We start from the raw sequence: 5,635 nt of genomic DNA, 5'->3' as shown, positions 1-5,635 counted from the left end.
TCCAAGTTGATTGGAAGATGTGAACCATGACCCTAAAATAAGGGAGTGGAAAATGGTTGGGATGTTATGCCTAACGGAAGAGAAGCAGATCTAAGCATTCCACCATGCTGTGCTGACGTATTGTAATCTTAATAAATGCTTTTAGGAGAAAACATGCCTGAAAGTCCTTTTAAGTGTTTCGTTACTCAGACACATGACAATGGGGAAGATATCAAGTAGAATGCATTCTAGATGCAAGAAGAGGAGGAAAACTGAACTATCTGATTCACTGGAAAGGCTACCCTGAATCAGAAAGGTTGTGGGAAACCACAACATATGTCCTTGCCTGACGTCTTGTGCTCCAGTTTCATTTTAAATTCTTGCACGCGCCCCTTTCCCCTGATCTCCCACCACTGTAAATAGACAGTGAACCACAGGATGAAGGGGATTCTGTGCTTCTTACCACAGTGCCAGTGTTTTCTTTGTTTAGGGTGGGAGATTGAATCTAATGGGGAAGATAGCAATAGCATTTAGACTTTTATACTGCTCCATAGCACTTTACAGCCCTCTCTAAGCAGTTTACAGAGTCAGCATATTGCCCCCAACAATCTGGGTCTTCATGTTACCAGCTTCGGAAGGATGGAAGGCTGAGTCAACCTTTAGCTGGTCAAGATCGAACTGCTGGCTATGGGCAGAGTTTTGCCTGCAATACTGCATTCTAACCACTGCGCCACCATGGCGCAGGTGATGTAGAGCAGAGGTCCCCAAGCTAGCACCCACACATGTGCAAACAGAACCGCTAGTGACTGCACTTGTGCAAACAGGGCCACTAGCATCTGTGCACCTGCGCAAACAGGGCCACTAGAGCCCGCGCGCATGCACAAATGGGGCTGCTAGCACCCATGCGGTGGCTAGTCCCCTCGCGGCGGTGGCTAGTCCCCTCGCGGCAGTGCTCTTTTGGGAATAAGAAAGAAGGAAGGAAAAAAGAAGGAACATCCTCATGAATGGACCATTGCAGTGCATTGTGCATGGAGCTGCCTTTGGACCACTTGGAAACTACAGCTAGCCCAGAATGCGGTGATATGGGCAGTAATGGATGTGCTGGTGTATGTCTATGTGACAGTCCTGCTCCACGAGCTGCACTAGTTACCAGTTGGCTTTCAGGTTGAATTAACAGGACTAGTTACAGCTATAAAGCCCTCCATGGCACAGGGCCTGATTATTTAAGGGGACTGTTTTATCTGATCATTTCTGCCTATCTTGTAAGATTGGGCAGAATGGATATACATCTGGACCCTTCAATTAAGCAGTGTCATCCACAGTGCCTGTCCTCTAGAATAAGATATGGCTCCTACCCTGGTGATGTTCAGAAAGTCACTGAAAACTTGGCTATTCTCCCATGCTTTGAGGTAGAGTGGGCATCAAGCCCCTTTGGATTTGTAATTGTTATGGATTGTTGTCTGGACAATTCTATTTGTTGTTGTTATTATTTTCTTTTAAAGTTCTAACCCACCCAGAGTTTTTATAATTGGGCAGCCTCTAACTTATTAAATTAAACTAAGCTAAAACTCAATTAAAATTTCACTACACTTATATCTTCTGTTCTCTTAATCCAAATATTCTTCCAAATGTGCACTTGCAACTTCCATTCATGTTTATTTTACCCATTTAAATTTCAGGATTTCTACATGCATTCATCTATCCCACATAATTTTGCAGCTGGTCCCACTTGGAATATTTATGGAATTAAGATGAGTCTTCGAAATCTAGAATAAACCATTTCTAATTGGATCTGTTTTTCACTCTTGATTTCACAGTTGGCACCATTTCTGAGTCATAATGTTTACCACTTTTATATATTGAGTGCTATCTTCTCACCAAAGTGGTGCCTATTTATCTACTTGCATTTGCATGCTTTTGAACTGCTAGGTTAGTAGGAACTGGGGTGAGGATGAGAGGTTACCCTGTTGCCTAGCACTTGGATCTCAAACTTGGGCTGCCAGTTTTCCAGGCAACAAGCCTAACGCCTTAACTGCTGAGTCACTGCCCAGCAGTGTAACAGCGCTCTGTGACCACATGACTGCAGAAATGTCTTCGGACAGCGCTGGCTCAATGGTCTTGAAACGGAGATGAGCACCTCGCCCTTTAGTCGGTAACAAACAGCGGAGTAATAAAATCCACAGAGACTCCTTTACCTTTTTTAATATATTGATTGTACTTCTCAGTCAGTTTTCTGTCAGAACCTGGAGTTTGTTCTCTGGATTCTCTGAACCAATTTGCTTTTCATGGGCATGAAGAAGTTTGGGACAGTTGTCATTCTGCTTTTAATCACGCGAAAATGGTTTGCTTCATTTTTTTTACTCTTGTTATCTTTGAAGAGATTCCTCAAGAATTCCTTCTCATATTGTTGAAGTTGCCATAGATTTTTTTTGTAAACAGTATATCCTGACAGAGTACAGGTAGTCCTCAACTTAAAACCATTCATTTAATGACTGTTTGAAGTTACAATGGCACTGACTTATGACCAGTTTTCACATTTATGGCGGTTGCAGCATCCCATTAGTCATGTGATCAAATTTCTGATGCTTGGCAACCGGCATATATTTATGACCGTTGCATTGTCCTGGGGTCAAGTGATCACCATCTGGCTTCCCCAATGACTTTGCTTGGTTTCCGACAAGCAAAGTCATTGGGGGAAGCCAGATTCACTTAATGAATGAATGATCCACTTAACAATTGCATTGAGATTCACTTAACAACTGTGGTAAGAAAGGTCGTAAAATGGGGCAAAACTCGGTCTTGCTTAGCCATGGAAATTTTGGGCTTGATTGTTGTTAAGTCAAAGATTGCCTGCACTCGTTGTGTTTCATTGTTGAACCTGGTGAGCCTGGGAACCTTCCAGAATATTTAATAGTTGTTGTTCTGCTTGTATTGTGTACAAACCTCCGTGCAACTGACGACAGCTTCACCTGCACACCTGTGAGGCTTCACATGTACTTTATTTTTTTTCCCTTTGGGCATATGTTACCTTAGTTCATTGTGGAAGATGATAATTTTTGTTTCAAGCAGATTCATTTTATCCTTCAAAGGAAACAGATGTTTGTTTTTCATGTGTATATGGACGTGGGTGTGGGTGTATTCATGTGGTTGCAGGAATTCTTGCCTGTTTAACATTTTCTTAACAGCAGGTCGTGCATTCAGAAGAGGCCAGCACTCATAAAGTTTGCATATTCTTGGCTCTATATGGGCAAATTATGGGTGACAGTCTTGACAAAACAACTCAGTCAGGTCTGACAAATGTTCTGCCAGGATATTGGCTAGGTACATCAGTGTAGGGATGAGTGCACCTATTTCCAACCGTCGTAAATATGAGCCGCTTGCAACCGTCGTAAATATGAGCCGCTTGCCCAGTATCCGAATTTTGATCACTTGACCAGGGGGATGCTGCAATGCTTGTAAATGTGGAAAAAAAAGTCATAAGTCACTTTTTTCAGTGTTGCAGCTTTGAATAGTCACCAAACGAATGGTTATAAGTTGAGGACTATCTGTATACCTCTGTCTAGAAAAGCATCTGCTGTGGTTCATTATGATTCTGTGACAATTTTCTTCTACAACGCGTGGGTGACAGAAGCATAGGCAAAGCTACTCTTTTTCCCCCTAGTTAAATGTTTTTGCTACCCTCTTGTTAACGATTTTGTCGGCATTACAGGAAGCTCAAGAAACATCTTTTTTTTAAAAAAAAAAATGCATTGAAATCACTCTCGCTTATTACATACGGATACCTTGTCATCTCCGTTGTATTTAATGGGGTGTCACTTGTAAATGGAAAAGGATTTTTTTAAAAACACTATACTTTAAAAAAAAAAAAAAATACTTTGGAGAGGGAGATTATTATATCATGCTTTTTTCCCAAAGGGGAAACCCATAGCTTGAAAACAGTTTTAAAACGTCATGGTAGTGATATCTTTTTTCAGATAAATAATATGCTAAGGAGTTTTGTGATGGTAATAATGTCTCTGTGCTGGTTGGTGGAGCTGTTTGATTTGTCAGAAGGGTTTCTGATCAGTTAGAAGGGCCTCTGATTATTATTGAATGGACTGTTTCGATCTCAGGATTCTGTTTGCCATTGATTGAACTGCTACCGTATTAAACTGCACGAGGATCGTGGCAGTACAAGGTCCTGAGCAAGACAAAATGCAGAGGAAAATAAGCTATGCAAAGAAGATTGTAATTGATTCAGAAAGTAAATTAAATACTAAGAGAGAGGGAAAAGAAATTAGAGTAGAGAAATGAAGAGAGAAAATGGCAGTTTCCTGGCAAAGTTCAGAGGCATGTGAAGAAGGTTAATATTCCTATTTTAGCCTGAATCTCTTGCTGGAAAGCTGTAGTCTTGTTAAATAGACTTAGTTAGATTTCTGACCAAGGCCAAGAAAATAGCAAAGGCATTCTGAAAAGCAAATGGTGGAAATCTTGATCATAGCAAAGATCACTGGATTTCCAGTACATTGAAACATAAACATTGGGACTTTATTGATTTGCACATGCTGGCTTTGCAGTTAATGAGATTGATACATGGAACAAGCCAAATCCAATTAATTTTTCATAGAGGACAACATATATATATGCATTGAGGAGAATAGCACATGCTGCCAGAGTTCTGGTTTTTGTTTTGCTGCAGTTGTTCCCTCTGCCTAAAAAGATGCTTTTCGAACAGAGAAATAACTTACCTCATTCGTGATGGGGATGGCAAACACAAAAAATAATAAAGTAAAAATTCTAGCTCTTAATATGCAATTCCCTCCTGCATATTCATAATGCCTCTTTAAATGGTTCCTAATAAAGCTAGCATCTTGTAGAGGTGTGCATTTGTTTTTACTTCTTTGTACTTTAGGTAGAAAATGCAATTTAAACTCCAGTCCAAATAGGAAAGCTAATTTTATTTGGCATCTCCAGTGTATCGGTTTTATTAACCAGGAAGCCCACTCTCCCAAAGTATAAAATCCCAAATGCCTAGCTTTAATTCCTGATATAATTAAAAGCTTAAACTCAACAGTCTAGCATCCTAATTTATTTCAGTTTTTGAAATTTCTTTTAAAATAAGGAAGTATGATCACTTTGTGATAGTGCACATAGTTTGCATAATTGGAGAACTCTCAGGGTTTATGTGTAGCACGCAGGTTAAAAGCTTTAAGGAGTGCATAATGGAAAAGTCCTCTGACTTGAGACCTTTGCAGATCCCCTGCCAGTACAAAAATGATTCTAGATCCATTAGAGCAAGATTCTGATTCCTGTGTTTTAAAAATGCCTAGCCTAATTAATCCATAATAGCGATCTGGACAGATTTGTAACTCCTAGTGTCCCATTTTATATTCTTTTGTCTTATTTTATTTTTATAATTCTCATCTTTCCAAAGGAACCAGAATAGTATACTGAACAAGCAACAAAAACAATATTTAATTTAAAAAGGTTAGATAAAACGGTATCTACTAAAGCCCTTTAATCATAAAGCAAAACAATCAGAATACAGCAATTAAAACAAAATTAATTTTAAAAGGCAGTATGCTCTTGGAGCTGTTCTTACTTGCAAACGCATGCATGAACAAGCAATTACGACGATACTTTAAATTTGCTTTGGGTTAAACCTATACTTTGCTTT

Source organism: Protobothrops mucrosquamatus, unplaced genomic scaffold, assembly GCF_001527695.2.
Source record: "Protobothrops mucrosquamatus isolate PMUCROS unplaced genomic scaffold, P.Mucros_1.0 scaffold_99, whole genome shotgun sequence".
NCBI classification, from domain to species: domain Eukaryota; kingdom Metazoa; phylum Chordata; class Lepidosauria; order Squamata; family Viperidae; genus Protobothrops; species Protobothrops mucrosquamatus.
Note: the sequence above shows the minus strand (reverse complement) of the source record.